At 42.2% G+C, this 16,169-nt stretch overlaps 1 protein-coding gene across 1 annotated transcript in view; it reads left to right on the top strand.

Annotated features, from left to right (window-relative positions):
* Positions 1 to 16,169, top strand: part of RBFOX1 (RNA binding fox-1 homolog 1) — a 188,616-nt gene that overhangs the window by 109,469 nt on the left and 62,978 nt on the right. The gene's annotated exons all lie outside the window — the stretch shown is intronic.

Here is a 16,169-nt window from a genome sequence, read left to right as displayed (position 1 = left end):
AACAGGTCCTCATTGGGATCCGTGCTCAGAAGTGAGTCTGAGCACCTTGGGGAGGTGGGATGCTTCTGAGACAGGCTAGAGAGGGGGTGGGAGAGAGCGGAGGACGCAGGCTCATGATGATTAGAGGATGAGAGACAGGAGAAGCCTGACCACCTGCCAAGACCGAGCATCTCAATTCCCAAAGGCTGAGATAAACCTACCTCTTCACTGTGGGGCAACAGTTAGAAGCAGTGACAGGGACCCCAAAACATGATCACGAGAAACATGAGGGTCCCTGAAGGCTTCAGGTCATGTGGGCAGCCAAGGGCTTCTCCCAACCAGAGCATAATCTTCAATGGCAGCTTTGACATTCATGAAATGCAAGGTCTCCGAGAAGCTAGCCATACCAGCCAGATGTGGCTCTTCCCGAATTTATGAAAAGTGTCCCATTTGGGCCAATGCAGATGCCTGTGCATACATATCGTAGATGAGAATGCTACTATACATTTTCACATGCTCAGCCTTGTTTTTGATCCTCGCAAAATCTGCACCAGGTAGGTTTTGTAATGTTTGCTTTACAGCCTAGGAAATGGGGGGCACAGAGAAGTGGGGTGATTCACTCAGGACCACCCAGCCAGTATAGGGTAGATTTGTTTCTCAAACCTGGGGAAATTAATCTTCTGGCCCCATTTGGCTCTAAATCTCATCATCATCCCACTATACCGATCCCTCCCTCATCTCTATACACACTATTTCTGAAGGAGAGTTGGTTTGAATTCCAGAGGGTTACTTAGTTTTTTCTTTAATACAGTTGTCCTATGGGACCATCTGGGAGGAAACCGCCTATCTCCACACTGTCCAGTGGGTGTGCTCCTAGGACTGAAACACTGACTTTTTCATTTTAATTAATTTCAATTAGTGTTACTCTAATTAGCCTTGAGAGGCTAATGGCCACCATATTGGACAGTGTGGCTTTCTATAATCATAGGCTGTATTTATATTTCCGTTTTCTTTTCAGAAGGGCACAAAATAAATCAAGCTTAAAAAAGGCTGGTTTTAATTGGTACAGCCATTCTAGATCAACTCGGGGAAAGTGTGTGTGATTGTGTCAAACACAGAACTAGGCCACAGTTCTCCATATTTATTTAAATTTTTAATTGTTTTTATTGTTGACAGTATTACAGATGTCCCCTATGTCCCCCTTTTTGCCCCCCCCAGCCTCTGCCCCACCCCAGGCCTTCACCACACTATTATCTGTGTCCATGAGCTATGCACATATGCATATAAGTTCATTGATTAATCTCTTCTAGGCTCCCACTCCCCTGCCCTCTGAGATCTGTCAGTCTGTTCCATGCATCCATGCCTCTGGACCTGTTCTGTCTGTCAGTTTATTTTGTTCATTAGATTCCACATATAAGTGAGAGCCTGTGATACCTGTCTCCATTCTCCATATTAAAATCAGTGAAACACATGGGAAATGAAATCATGTGATGCAGTGGGCAGCAAACTACAGCCAAGGGCCACATCCAGCCCACAGCCTGCTTTTGTAAGGCTTGTGAGCAAAGAATGAGTTTAGATTTTTTTAAAAGCATTATAAAAACAAAATAAAAACAGAAATATCGGGAAAGAGACATAGGTTGCCCACAGAGCCTAAAATCTCAGTAATCTGACTCTATAAAAAAAAAGTATTCTGAACTCTGACTTAATGGATCACTGTTGCTTCACTGTTTATAATACATTTTTTCTGAGTTTAAGAGTCAAGAGTAAAGATTTATAATAATTATAGAAACTATGATGTGCCTGTGCCTTCATTTTAAAATTGTATAATCAGTCATATTATCTACCCATTTGTCATCCTATTATTTTCACTTATTATCTTGTCATGTGTACTTTATGCAAATATGTTAATGACCTCATAATGATCTGTTGTTTCATGATATTACATTTCAATCTATCCCCCCTCCATTTGGGGTACTTAGATTGATAGGAATTTTTCAAAAATAATAAGGAAAATCAATGCCCTGGAATGTATTAGTATCAAAGACAACAACAATGATTAGCTAACCCTCCTAGCCCATAATAAAACAAAACAAAAGCTGGTTTCTTACCCCCCCAGTAATGGTATTTAGACTGACCAGCTCAGTTAGTGTTTTGTAAGGGCAGCCAACCTGAGACCTCCCCTTCTCCAGCTGGCTGGCTTGAGGGGCCTTCCATTATCTGTATCCTGAGGCTACGCATTGTTGCTGAGTGTAAAGATTATCCATTCCTCCCAAAGCACTTGGCTAAGACTTCCTTTCTCCCTCTTCTCCAAGTCAGCAATGCCTTTTTGGGCCAGGCTGTTTGCAATTAGCTGTCTTCTTTGCAACATTTACTTGGGTTTCCTCTTCCAGATTAAGGTGTACATCCTGGTACAAAGTCACACCCCATTTTCACCAGACACAGTCACCTGAGATAACTCTCCTCCCTCCAGGTGTGACATACACCTGGGTAAGGGCCAGAGGCCTTGTCTCTGAGGTCTGAAGGGTGTGGCCTCTTTTTCTCTCCGGATCCAGCCTTTTCCGCAGAAGCTGAGGCCCCCTCTCTTCTCAGCCATTGTTGAGGATTCACCTGGTTTTTAGCTTGGAAGTGCATGCTTCTCGCTTAGGAGGAACAGTTGTGCTCCTGGAAAAGGGGGAAATACATTGCACTTTTGTAAATTGTATCCTCTGTGTTCACTGGCCTCTATGAGCACTCCTGAGTTTGTATTTGTTTCACGCATCTTTACCTGGCCTTGGATGTTTTAAACTTAAATGGTCCTGCTTTGTAGCCAAATAGCTCATCATCTGTAAATAACACCCTTAAATGCAGTAGGGGAGATGGTTTTTAAAGGAACCCTGCTGAATTAGTCAGTAATGAAAATAACTCTACTGAAGTTATCTGTTTTTTAAGATGCATTTTTGCATAATGGGTTTTCCCCCTTAAGTGAACCATCCTCATAGCACGACCCAGGACACGAAAGCATCCAGAGAAAGGTTTTCACGCAGGCGCTGTCAATACAGCCTAATCCCATAGAGCCTCCCATCTCATACGACTGACTCCAGTTTCTCCTCCTCATGCCCTTTAGCATAGTGTGAAACCCTAGTTCAGGTGTCATGGGACATCAAACATCCTCTTACATGCCCTCATAAATCACTCATTCTGAGTGTACAATGGGCCTACTTTCTATCAAACTTAAATAAAGTCAGAGCAAAACTCCAGAGAATAAGGGAAGATCATCTTGCCCCACATGCAAAACATGTAGTATTAATATTGTTGTCTTAAGATATTAATTTTAATCAACTAAATTAAACTAATAAAATACTTTTAACCATTTTAAAACAACTTTTTAAAATTAATTTGAAAGAGGAAGAGAGATAGAGAGATTGATGTGAGAGAAAAACATTAATTAGCTACCTCCTGTATGTGTCCTGACCAGGGATTGAACCTAAATCCTAGGTATGTGACCTGACAGAGAATCGAACCTGCAACCTCTTGGTGTACAGAATGACGCACCAGCTGAGCCACCTGGCCAGGGCAATTTTAAAATAATATTAATTAATTAATTAATCATGTGTTTGCTTTGAGTAGCAAACAATACAACCCCCAGGCCAGTGGTCAGTAGGCCTTGCCTGTCCCGAGTGAAAGGCACCAGCCACACTAGCACTGTTTGCACGCAGTGAATGCATAATATAAACATGTCTCCAGGCCGAAGTAGGAAGGTAAAGAACATCCCACCTCTCTTCCAAGTTAAGGCATTACTCTGGTTTCTACTCTTCAAGTTAAGGCATTACTCTGGTTTCTACTCTTTGAAACACGCAGCAGTAAATCATTGGTTCCATAAATATGAAAGCCCACCTCCAATATGGATCAGCAAAGCCAGCAATCACTCACCCTCATTTCCATATGGAGTAGATGTTTCCAGAAGGAGGTAAATATCATCAGCTTCATTTTCTTTACCATTTTACGAATAGATTTTCAATGACAAGAGAGACATGGATGGGCTCACTATAATCGGGGAAACATGCCAATAAACCGAAACACACACGTACAGAATAACATGGTAAAATAGTCCCACTTTATTAAAAAACACAAATTCTTTAAGTAATTCACATTGACTCCCTGGTAAGTATCTTTCCATATGTTTTCATAATAATGCAAAGAAGGACAGAATCACATGCTGCAAGGGGTAGTGGTAATAGTACAATTTAAACAGGGGGCAGTGTACACATACGAATCATGTTTCATTTCATTGCATAACACACGTGGACCATCTCCTGTTAAGTCTTATGATACGGTCATGCTCTTCCATGACGTGGGTGGTCCGCAGTTTATTCAACCATTCTCTATCCATGGTAGTTCAAGCTCCTTCTTTTTATTCCACCCCACAAACATTTTTACATATACCCTGATACACCAGGGCTTTACATTTTACATCTAGGCTCCCAAACATGGGGCTGTTTGTTCCATCCAAACATTCTTGCCAGCACCTGCATATTTTGCTTTTTCTTTAATTTTGCAAATTGGATGGATGAAAAATAGCATCTCAGTTTGCTCCAGTGAGCATTTGCCTTTCTCCTAGTGAAGAGCATCATCCTTCAAAAATTTAATTGTCGTTTGGATGTTACCACGAGTGACTTTTCAGTACACATCTGCTCATTTCTCTCATGTGTTTACTCATTTATTTTAATTCACATTGAGAGATCATTATTCATCAGGGAGAATAACCTGAGTATAGGATAGATGTTGCCAATATCTATCCTATTTTGGTCATTTGATTTTGCTTACATTCCAGCATATAGTCTTAATAATATAGGCAAATATATCTGTCTTTTCTTTGGTTACTACACCATAGTGCCAGCATGGTCTGTTCTGGTGAGAATTCTTCCTGGCTGGTAGATGATGGCCTTCTCACTGTGTCTTCATATGACACTCTAAAGGCACTAATCCTTTCTAAGGGCCCCATCCTTATGACCTTATCTAAACCTAATTATCTCACATTTCTAAGTACTATTATAGCGGGACTTAAGGGTCAACACATTTATTTAGGGTTGGGGGAGTGAGCAGACTTTAGTTCATAGGAAACACCTTGTCACAGAGGGCCCAGTTTCATCGTCAAGGGCTCAGAAAAAAAGCATTTTTTTAGCAGCAATTTCTGTATGGTTCTATATGCTTATCAATGCAAACAAGTATTTTCACATAGTCACATGGAAGCTACCACTTTCAATTTATACGAAGACAAATCCTGAAATAAAAGGAAGATAACTGTTTATTCCTCCTAAACTTTTACCCCTGCCAACAAGGGGGAAAAAATCTGTTATCACAGGCAAATGCTCAGAAACCTTAATGTTATCAAAATGCAAAATCATCTCCTCTATTCACTTTTATGAAACTCAAGGGCAAGTGGTAGTGGCATAGTTTTAATTGATATATTGATTGCAGATTGTATGGAAGTAATTGTGTGGAATTCATAAAACAATGATTTAAGTGGCAGAAACATACATAAATCAGGCCTGCACTTTCTACATTTAGGTAATGGATAGAGCTTCCATTGGTGTCTGTAATTAAAGCAATGGCCTCTGTTAATTTATGGCTTCCTCTTTCTTCTGCCCAATACAGAAAATGTCACTAGACTGAGTTCAATAATAGAAAGTGCACATCCAGGGCATTGTGTTACTGATACATCGGTTTAAAAAAACCCACACATCTTCTTTCTCCCTCTTTCCAGTAACTCAGAGCTTCCTGGCAGCCTCCCAGAAAGGCTTTTCTAATAGTTTCTAGAGTAGAATCATCTGGGACTAGATTGAGGAAAGTGAGGCACTCCCCTCAGACAGAATGTACAGAGGCTCCAGAAAGCTCAGTCATCAAGGTGAATAGTATATTAAGCAATATTTCAAAATATTGACCTTTAATGGAAAAATTTCATGGAATAAATATCAACAGGTTTCCTAAAGATAGGATGATTATTATTAATTTTTATTTTGCCTTAGGGTCCAATATGGCTCAGCATAGCACCTCTTTATCTAAAATTTAAAAAGATACTTCTATTGATATTTTTTAGAGAGAGGGCGGGGGAGAGGGAGAGAGAAAGAAAAATGGATGTGAGAGCAGAATATGGATCTGCTGCCTCCTGTGACCTCAGGGATTGAGCCCACAGTCCAGGCATGCCCCTGACCTGGAATTGAACCAGCAACCTTTTGGTGCACAGGACAATGCCCAACCAACTGAGCCACACTGGCCAGGGCTCTTTATTTAAATTTGGATAGTCTGTTTCTCATGAAATTGTTTACAATAATTTTATTTTTTTATAATTGCACCGAACGATACTTTATCTTGATTACTTGTTTATTTGGTGGTCCCTCATTTAAATTTTACACCCAAGGTGAGTGTCTAACTAATCTTACCCTAGTTCCAGCCCTGATATATATAAAAATAATAATAAATGGATATTGAGAACTTCCTATATGTTGAGCATTCTGCTAACCATGCATATGAACTTTCTCAATGAATCCTCACAAGGTAACTATGAAATAAGTGTGATTATTCTGCCTCCTTTTACATGAGAAAATTTGAGGTCAGAGGGAGTAAGGAACTTGTGCAGTGTCCCACAGCCAACGTGATCCCAGCCTAACAGAATTTCAAGACTTCCACCTTTCCTGGTCTCTAAATTTTCCCACCAGTGACTGCAAAACAGCAGTGCCACCTACTCTGCTTCTGGAAACGTCCACACAGGGAGTGGTCAGCCAGAAACTCTAAGCAGTTGCCCAGCCTCTGCGCTCAGCCCCCGTTGTCCTTCCCATCCCCGGATTTCTGGAGAGGCCATTCTTCCCCCGGCTGCTCTGCCTGGCCAGGGTTGGCAAAGTTGTTCTTTAAAGGGCCAGAGAGTAAATAGTTCCAGTCTTATGGACCATCTGGTCTCTTGAAACTCACCATAGACTATACATAAATGAATAGATGTGGCTGTGCTTCCAATAAAACTTTATTTACTAAACGGTCTTCAAGCCAGATTTGGCCTATAGGTTACCAACCCCTTTGTCAGACCATCATTTAAAATAGGACATCTGGCCCTAACCGGTTTGGCTCAGTGGATAGAGCGTCGGCCTGCGGACTCAAGGGTCCCAGGTTCGATTCTGGTCAAGGGCATGTACCTTGGTTGTGGGCACATCCCCAGTAGGGAGTGTGCAGGAGGCAGCTGATCAATGTTTCTCTCTCATTGATGTTTCTAACTCTCTATCCCTCTCCCTTCCTCTCTATAAAAAAAACACACAAACAATAAAATTAAAAAAAAATTAAAAAATAAAATGGGACATCTGTAAGACTTTCAGCAATAAAGATAAATAAATAAGTGGGCAGGGCACAAGGCAGCTGGCTCCCTGGGGGTGGAGATAAAAAAGACTTCTTCTTTTTAATATATTTTTATTGATTTCAGAGAGGAAGGGAAAGGGAGAGAGAGATAGAAACATCAATGATAAGAGAGAATCATTGGTCAGCTGCCTCCTGCACACCCCCCACTAGGGATCAAGCCCGCAACCCGGGCATGTGCCCTTGACCAGAATCAAACCCAACACCCTTCAATCTGCAGGCCTATGCTCTATCTACTGAGCCAAACCATCTAGGGCAAAGGAGACTTCTTTTCAATGTGCACCCTCATGTATTTTTGGCATTTTGAATTATTTTGTCACATTTTAAGACAAATAATGGAAGGTAAGCATGTAAAAGAATACCCTTTCCCTGGTACATATTCAATTAGAATGTAGACATGAATTCAGTCTAGATACAAGTTTTGCTCTCACAATAAACAACAAACAGATCTGGCTGTGGAGGCTTTGTTTTGGTGCTGTTTTCCTGGGATGGATAGTGAGATTCTCTCCACCCTCCCAGGACCCCTCACCCTCCACCCAGGCCTCTTCTGGTTCCTCCCGCACACTGCCCAATGCTGGCTCCCAGAGTTGCTCAGGCGGATCCTTCTGATCAGGAATCAGCCAGTGCTTCATTCCTCCTGTGTCCATGACTCAGCATTATGGTGACAGCGTGTGCCCTCTGTCATTGCCTCTGAAACAAGTCCTTCCTCTTCACTCATCTGTCCTTTGATGGGGCAGGGGATTGAAAAGGCATCACTTTATCCAACCAATCATGTTCTTTCCATATGCCAGGTACCATTCTGTGTACTGTGACTGCTACATGAACATGGGATCCACAAGTTGACTCTATAGTGCCTACATTCTCATGGACAAGATAGATAATACACAGATATATAAGGCTAAGATCTCAGAATTGCAAACACACTACTCCTAGGGATATTTGGGAGGCCTTTCCCGATAGGAGATTTACCCACTGCTAACACCTCCTGGTAGGTGAACTAAATATCACTGCCTTCCCCATCATTCCACACTAGAGACAGACACACTTAGCTTCTGCAGTCCTAGTTCACTGGTTGAATTCATGGAAGAAGAGATTTGGAGACACCGACCATGGGCCATGCTTTGCCTGCCGCCCCAATCAGAGCGAACACCTGATGGGTTGAACAGGGGTTGTCCCCAGTTGTCAGCAGCCACTGCTGATGAAGGGACCCCGGGAACCATTCTTTCTCCATCGCCCGAGCACCATCTCCTCGCTTTGCTCCATCTGCCCTGCGTTCCCACAGCCCAGCACATCTCTCATTTATGAAGAGGTTACTTTTGAGAGCATTTTTTTCCCCCTAGTGATTCTGCCTGGACACCAGTTTTCAGAAGAGGTTCATTTGTATTTTCAGTGCCCACCATTTCCAGCCCAACTGGGTTAGCTTCCTCATCGACATCCGTGTGGTTACTTTGGCGGAATAGTAATAATCCCATTACTTCTGCTTTGTCCTTTTTTAAAAAAAATCCATTTCAGGAAAATTTAAAAAATCACTAGTAAAACACACTCCACCCTTAGTTGCTCAAGGGAAGAATCTGCAGAGGAGCCACATCCCAGGCAGCTGTTCTCGGCTCTCCGGCGCTTTGGCTATTAATCTCCATGCGGAATGGTGGCTGGCTTCTTTTTCAGACGGGGGTCTCCCTTCTGCAAAAGACCGCCAATTGCAAAACCTGCCGTCCCGCGGTGTGCCCCCAAACATCTTATTTGTCTTGATATTTCTTTCACAGAAACACATATGACAGATAAGGAGTCACCAGAGGATGGTTTGCTTTGTGTCAGACAGATATTAAAACAATAAACCACGTTGTCCTGGGATTCCCGTGCCCGCACAGCCAGAGAACAAGGCCAAGATGAGACGTTTCTGAAAGGCAGCGAGGCAGTTGTTCTGGGGGAATTCCCTGGAAACCCGAGTCCTGTGATCCCACTGACAGAAAGCACTTTTTAATGCTCGCGTTTTCTTAGGAGGAGCCGCAGACTGCTGGTGCAGCTCCCCCATTAAACTCCTCCACCATGCCCACCTGCCACCAGCCCCTGCCAGGGGCCAGAGGGAAATCCTTCAATGGGTTGAGAAGCTACGTTTTTTATGCGCTCATCTGCATGTCATTGGCTTTCTCAAACTAATGTGGATTTAAAATAGAAAAAAAAGAAAACACCCACAAACCTCTATTCTGAGTTCAGAGCTCTGAACATGAACTTTGCAGGGGCCAAAGCTAAGACCTGATTGTTTCCTGGAATAAAAGGGGAGCAGTTGGATACCATGGTGCAGGTGTGCATTCCTGGGACCCGGCTTTGCAGGTGGAGCCACGCCCTCTCATTGGCTGCAGAGCTGGGAGTGAGCATGTAAGGAGGGAAGTAAGAACATCCAATGACACTCATATAATTCCAGTGCTGGGGTGGGGACTCTTGGTGCTTCTTGCATAGAAAGGTGTCCAACTGCAGAGGTGGCCCCCTCCTCCCTTTGCCTTATTTCTCTTCAAAAGTGAATCTCCCTGCACAGTGTGGAGATACATAAAAGGGAAGCTGAGTTTGTCTCCCATCGAGGGAAAAGAGCCCGGCATAGTTCATTTAAACACGATAATTTAAACAGTTGCTTCACTAAGAACTCCAAAACCATCAATTTCTTAAATCATGTTTTCATTTATGTAAAGCTATTTTGTCGCTCCTGGAGAGCTTGTGGGAAGTGTGAACAAAATGCAGCTTTCAGGACCAAATAACACACCATGCATTTTAGATCTGTCTCCTGGGGTTTTGTTGGCATGTCGTGTGGACTCCTGATACCCCGTCACTTTTTATGGAAAAATAAACAAACAAAGATACAAGAACCACCTCTATGGGCACACCTGCTCAAGGATATATATTATCCCCATCCTTGGTGAATGCTACAGGGATCTAAGCACCATTTCCCAAAGATCATTTTATTTATTTATTTTTAATTAGTTTTTTCAATTACAGTTGACAGTCAATATTATATTGGTTTTAGTTGTACAGCATAGTGGTTAGACATTTATATAACTTACAAAGGGACCCCCCCTACATAAGTCTAGTACCCACCTAACACCATAGATAGTTATTACAATATTGTCAACTATATTGCCTATGCCAGTGATGGCGAACCTATGACATGTGAACTCATGTCGTGTGGACTCCTGATACCCCGTCACTTTTTGATTTTTCTTTGTTAAATGGCATTTAAATATATAAAATAAATATCAAAAATATAAGTCTTTGTTTTACTATGGTTGCAAATATCAAAAAATTTCTATATGTGACACGGCACCAGAGTTAAGTTAGGGTTTTTCAAAATGCTGACACACCGAGCTCAAAAGGTTCGCCATCACTGGCCTATGCTGTACTCTGCATCCTCATGGCTGTTTTTATAACTGCAAATGTGTACATCTTAATCCCTTCACCTTTTTTCACCCAGCCTCTAAATCCTCTTCCATCTGGCAGCCATCAGTTTGTTCTCTGTATCTATGAGTCTATTTCCGTTCTGTTTGTTTATTTTATGGTTTTTGTTTTTCAGATTCCACATGTAAGTGAAATCATACGGTGAAATGTCTTTCTCTGACATTTCACTTAGCATAATATCTTGTAGGTCCATTCATGTTGTTGCAAATGGCAAGATTTCATTCTTTTTTTATGACTGAGTAATATTCCATTGTATGTCCAAGATATGAAAGCAACATAAATGTCCATTAGTATACAACTGGATAAACAAGATGTGGTGCGTATATATGCAATGGAGTATTACTCAGCCAAAGATAGTTTTTAGCCCCTAGTATTGGTTCTACAAAGTTCTCTTTGAGTATCCACATGGTTTAGTGAGAAGAGCTGGAATTAGGCAGAGCTGGGCTTAAATTGTCATGGTTACACTAGAGGTGTGACCTTGGCCTAGCCTCTTTGCTGTGAAGGTATTCATGGATACCCACTCACCTGTGAGCATCAAATATTGTTGTGAATAAACCTTTCCATTTGCTTGAAGCAATGTAGTTCCTCAAACAAAGGGCTGATCTTTCCCTTTCTTTCTTAGAAGCCATATTCTGCAGGCCTTTAGAAAGTTCACCAAAGAAGCTGGTCTGGAAGGTTTAGGTTGGTCTAGTGACTGGTCTCCTTCATTCAGTTCTATCTACATGGGGGTCTAGGGAGGGCTCCAGTTCTGACATCAGGTGGGGGAATCCCTAGGTCCAAATGGCTTGAGTAGCAGGGGTGGGGAACATCCGGCCCGCGGACCCTACGAGGCCAGGGAAATCATTTGGTCTGGCTCAGCCAAGGCCTTATGGGTGAGTTAATTAAATGTTTGACCAAATATAGCAGGCTAGTTTTTAAGCTGCTCATTTTGTATGGCCCGAGAATGATGATATAAGTATCTAAATGGCCCTTGGCAGAGAAAGGTTCTCCACCCCTGGCTTATTGTGTCACTCAAAGCATCAGGACTCAGTCTTTCAAATCTGGAAGCTGGCTCTGAAAATCAGATGGCCTCAACAAGCTACACCCACAGCGATGGCTGGAGGCAAAATGATTGATGCCTTGGCATCGTGTCCCCATCCAATGAGCCACTGCCACCCCCTCCGAGGGCCTCGTGTGTGGAGCCGCAGCAACCCCAGAGAGTCATGGAAATCCAGCCCAACATAAGGAAGCTAATTTATCTCACTTCCCTGTTTCCTACCTGGAGAGGCAATTCACCAAGCTTGCTGTTTCAGCCAGCTGTTAGCTAGATCATGAATGATTTAGCAATTGAGGCTTTACTGTGTATATGCACTCGATAAAGTAATTATTTATAGAAATTATTTGATTTCTTCCCATGGCTGCCTGAAAAAAAGCTAAATTTTAACACCAGTACAGGTTTTGTCAAACAAATAGATTTTGGCAAATCCCTTCATCCAAATTAAAATAGACCTCAGCATCTCCCAGTTTTGTCTTCAACATCCCATCAAATGACAGAAAGCACTTTTGCAAGGCCTTCTGTGGTCCTGCCAAGTCAAACACTCCAAGATTGAGATTCATTCTTGTTTTTCGGGAGGAAGTGTTACAAAAATCCTGCCCCGGGGGATATTGTCAATACCTGTGCGTAGACAGATCACAAATATGTCTTGTGCACAGTAAAAGCCCATCACTGCACATTCAGCCACCATGGCATTCAACACATTTCTGTTGGATTAATCTGACCATTTGTAACCTGGGAGAAAAGAGGCAGCTCACTTTGGGAGGTAGGCAGAGGAGTGTGGCAATTAGTCACCAACCAAGGCTTCTGTCCTCATTCAAAGTTGCACAGACATGAATGATGAAAGAATACCTGTGCATGAGCGTTGGGTGTGGTTTTGCTGCAGTGTTTTGAATTTGTTTTTAAGTTAGGAAGCATTTCTGCTTTGGTAACACCAGACTCAACATTTAGAGTACATCTCTGTGTGTTCATTGCACTATTGTTGTTGTTGATATTATTATTATTATTATTGGTCCATGACACATTTCTTTCTGAGGAAGATATTTATTTCCAGCCATGTTGTGAGTAAAGTAATAACTGATAACACTATTAAATCAATTCTATTCAGAAAAAAAAGCACAACACTCCCAAATATTATAAAAGTTTCTTGCTCAAATCTTCCAAATCTTGGAGAAAAATTCTAGTTGAATTGAGTCATAAGGAGCTCGTTATTCTGACAGTGATGAGGTTTGTGTGTGTAACACCATTCTAGTGCAACCCAGGTCCGTTGCTGGGAGAGCCCATTTCCCCAACATTTCTGGATTGTATACGACCCCCCAGGCTTGCATCCAGATGTGGAGATAAGCCCCAGTAGAGAAGGGAAACAGCTTGCCTTGGACTCTTATTGGGAACATAAATCAGTAGTGACCCCTGCGGCCTGTATCCAATTAGTAGAAAAGGAGCAAAGCCCTTCCAGGTGTCTTGAAATCTCAGAACATAAATAAAGAAGGTTAGCAATGCACCTGCCCCCTCCTCCACTTTTACCCCTGCCCCTACCCAACAAAGAGCACATTGAGGTCTCAGGGCGACTTGTCAACAGATTCCTCTGCAGATGAACTGAGCCCATGATGAATTGGGGCTGGTGTTTTTGGATGTGGTTTGGATATAGGGAAATGATAACAGCAGCTTGTACAGACAATGGGAAGGAAGGAAAATGGAGAAACCCTTGTCCAAGGTTGACATGGGATGCCTTTGTCCTAGTTGCCTGTTGGGTAATAGATAAGCTGATCGTCTCTCTAGTGTTAAGCTGTTTGAGTTCAGATAATTGGGTGAGATTCTGAGCTGCTCTGTCTTTGGTTCCTCCCAGGAAAGTAAGATAGTCATTATACCTGGTTTCTATGGTTTTGTAAAGAGTTGGTGAGTTAACTGATGGATCTGGAGGTTAGCAAGTGCGAGTAAATAGTAGCTGTTATAACACGCAGTCAGATCTCCTGCATTGGCAATGGAGTACGGGGCGGTGCCATTTGCCAGCTGTATTCACGACGTTGCTTGGATTATTCCAGTTATCACTGCTGGAACTTTTAGGCACGTAAGGCCCAGAGTCCTTTACCACTAATGTTCTCACTACACCAGGTTCTTGTCGAATCTGCATCCTTCCTAAGCCGCATCTTAGCAAGTCCTACAGGTTCATGGAGCATCACCCATTTTTCCTCTGTAACTGGTCCACTTACTCTGGCATTCTAGTTTACCTAACAGTATGATCCATAAACATTGTAGGGTTTACCTTGGACCAGATAACCTTCTAGGTCAGTGGTTCTCAACCTTCTGGCCCTTTAAAAACAGTTCTTCATGTTGTGACCCATCCATAAAGTTATTTTCGTTGCTACTTCATAACTGTAATGTTGCTACTGTTATGAATCATAATGTAAATATCTGATATGCAGGATGGTCTTAGGCGACCCTGTGAAAGGGTCGTTCAACCGCCAAAGGGGTCGCGACCCACAGGTTGAGAACCGCTGTTCTAGGTGCTGTAGACACAGTATTGACCAAAATAAAGTCCTCAGGACATCCCAACACAGAGACATATAATAAAGTTGCAATCAAATAAGATATTGAAAGAGTGGTTAGTGGAGTGGATGGAGAGGAGTGATAGAGACTATGGAGGCAGGTAGGAGGTGGAGGGTACAGTTGAGAGGAAAAGGCTTGGAGGAGGAGATGATGTTGGAACCAAGATTTGAATGAGGGAATTAACTCACCCGGTAGAGACTGAACGAAAGACAGAACCTGCAGGAGCAACCGAGAAGCAGCAGCCAGAGGCTGGGGGTAAATGAGGCCTTTTAGCCTCATACAGTAACGATTCAGGTCAATGACTTCAGCCTGGGCGGTCCGGCCAGTACAGTGTCACCATCTTTCTCCCCCTCAAAATATGTGCATTTCTCTCCAAGTTCAACTCCTTGCCCATCCCTTCCACACATCCTATAACAGCCTAGAAACTTCTGGCTAATTTGGATTTGACTAAAACTTTTGTACCATGACGTTATGCAGAGAGATTCAATTATGGTGCGCAATGTTTTGTGAGTAACTACCGCCCATAAAAAGTTAATTAATCAGGGCTGTGTCAATTTCCTCGTGCCATGTCAATTTGCTGCCAGGTAATTAATCACTAATCACCCACCAAGCAGCAGGCCGGGGAACAATCCACGAGCCATTTATTGTCTTTCCCCAAATAAATGGCACGCACAGCCAGGAAGAAACACATCTTGCCTTTCATAATATTTTTATCGACACTTTTGCAAGTTGTAATAGACTGAAGCAACAAGCAGCTGCAGTTCAATGGAATATGAATATTAAAAGAAACAAGTGAGTGGAGATTTATAGGACATTGCGTTTCTGTTATGTCAGTTTTGAGATTAAACCGAGCAAATGAACAGTGAAAAATTACTCTTCCATGTGGAGAATGGTGATTAGACTTGTACATTAATTAGAAATTTTTGTTTTCCTATTCAATGCATTTCAAATGAGGGTGTCCTATAAGGAACTGTTTGTCCAAAATGTAGATTTATTCACTTCTAAACAGCGGTATTTAATATCAACCTGCATTTCTAAATGAAACGAGAGTCGATCCCAAATCTGTGTGTCCAGGATAAAATATGTGAATATGAGAATGGGAGATTCCAACAAATTAAGTGGCTCTTTGGGTCTTTTCATAAGTGACAGAATGGGTGGTACTCATCTTTTTTCCCCCAAAACCTTGAAATTACTGAATTTAAAAAAATAAAAATTTAAGCCTTTCCACTTTTACTTTGACCCAGAACTAAATATGTCCCATCACATGCAATATTCCATGTAATGTCATTTAAAGATAGTGACCTAGTTGTGTATAAAATTCTGTGTTATAAACCCATTCGATGTACCTTTATTTGAGATCCATTTTAAACGAACATTTTTTGCCACTTGGAGAAAAAAAATCATCCTCTTTCTGGCTCTTCATTGTGATGTGTATCACAGGATGCTCTGCCTCTGAAATCGAGCTGTAGCTGGCTGTTTATTCACTTCAGTGTGTTACCTATTATGCCACTTCTTAATTTATGGTCCAGCGTATGGAACAGGAGATCCCCCAAGGGGAATCCCACAGAACCGTGAGCCTGCTGTTGAAATCGCGTCTGCACCCCCAGAATTATGTGAGTGAATATCTCCTACTATAAACTACCCACAAAACAATCCAACCCCAAATTAGCATGAAGGTTTCTCAGTCTTGAAACATTCAAAGGCGGGGGGTGGTGAGGAAGTGGCTTTATGGGGGACAAAAAAGAGAGTCCCCCCTCCATTCCGATGGCACACCTTTTCCTGGGCATCT

The sequence above is a fragment of the Myotis lucifugus genome, unplaced genomic scaffold (assembly GCF_000147115.1).
Source record: "Myotis lucifugus unplaced genomic scaffold, Myoluc2.0 scaffold_72, whole genome shotgun sequence".
Classification (NCBI taxonomy): domain Eukaryota; kingdom Metazoa; phylum Chordata; class Mammalia; order Chiroptera; family Vespertilionidae; genus Myotis; species Myotis lucifugus.
The sequence above is the reverse complement of the archived record's forward strand: the minus strand, read 5'-3'. Positions and strand labels throughout refer to the sequence as shown.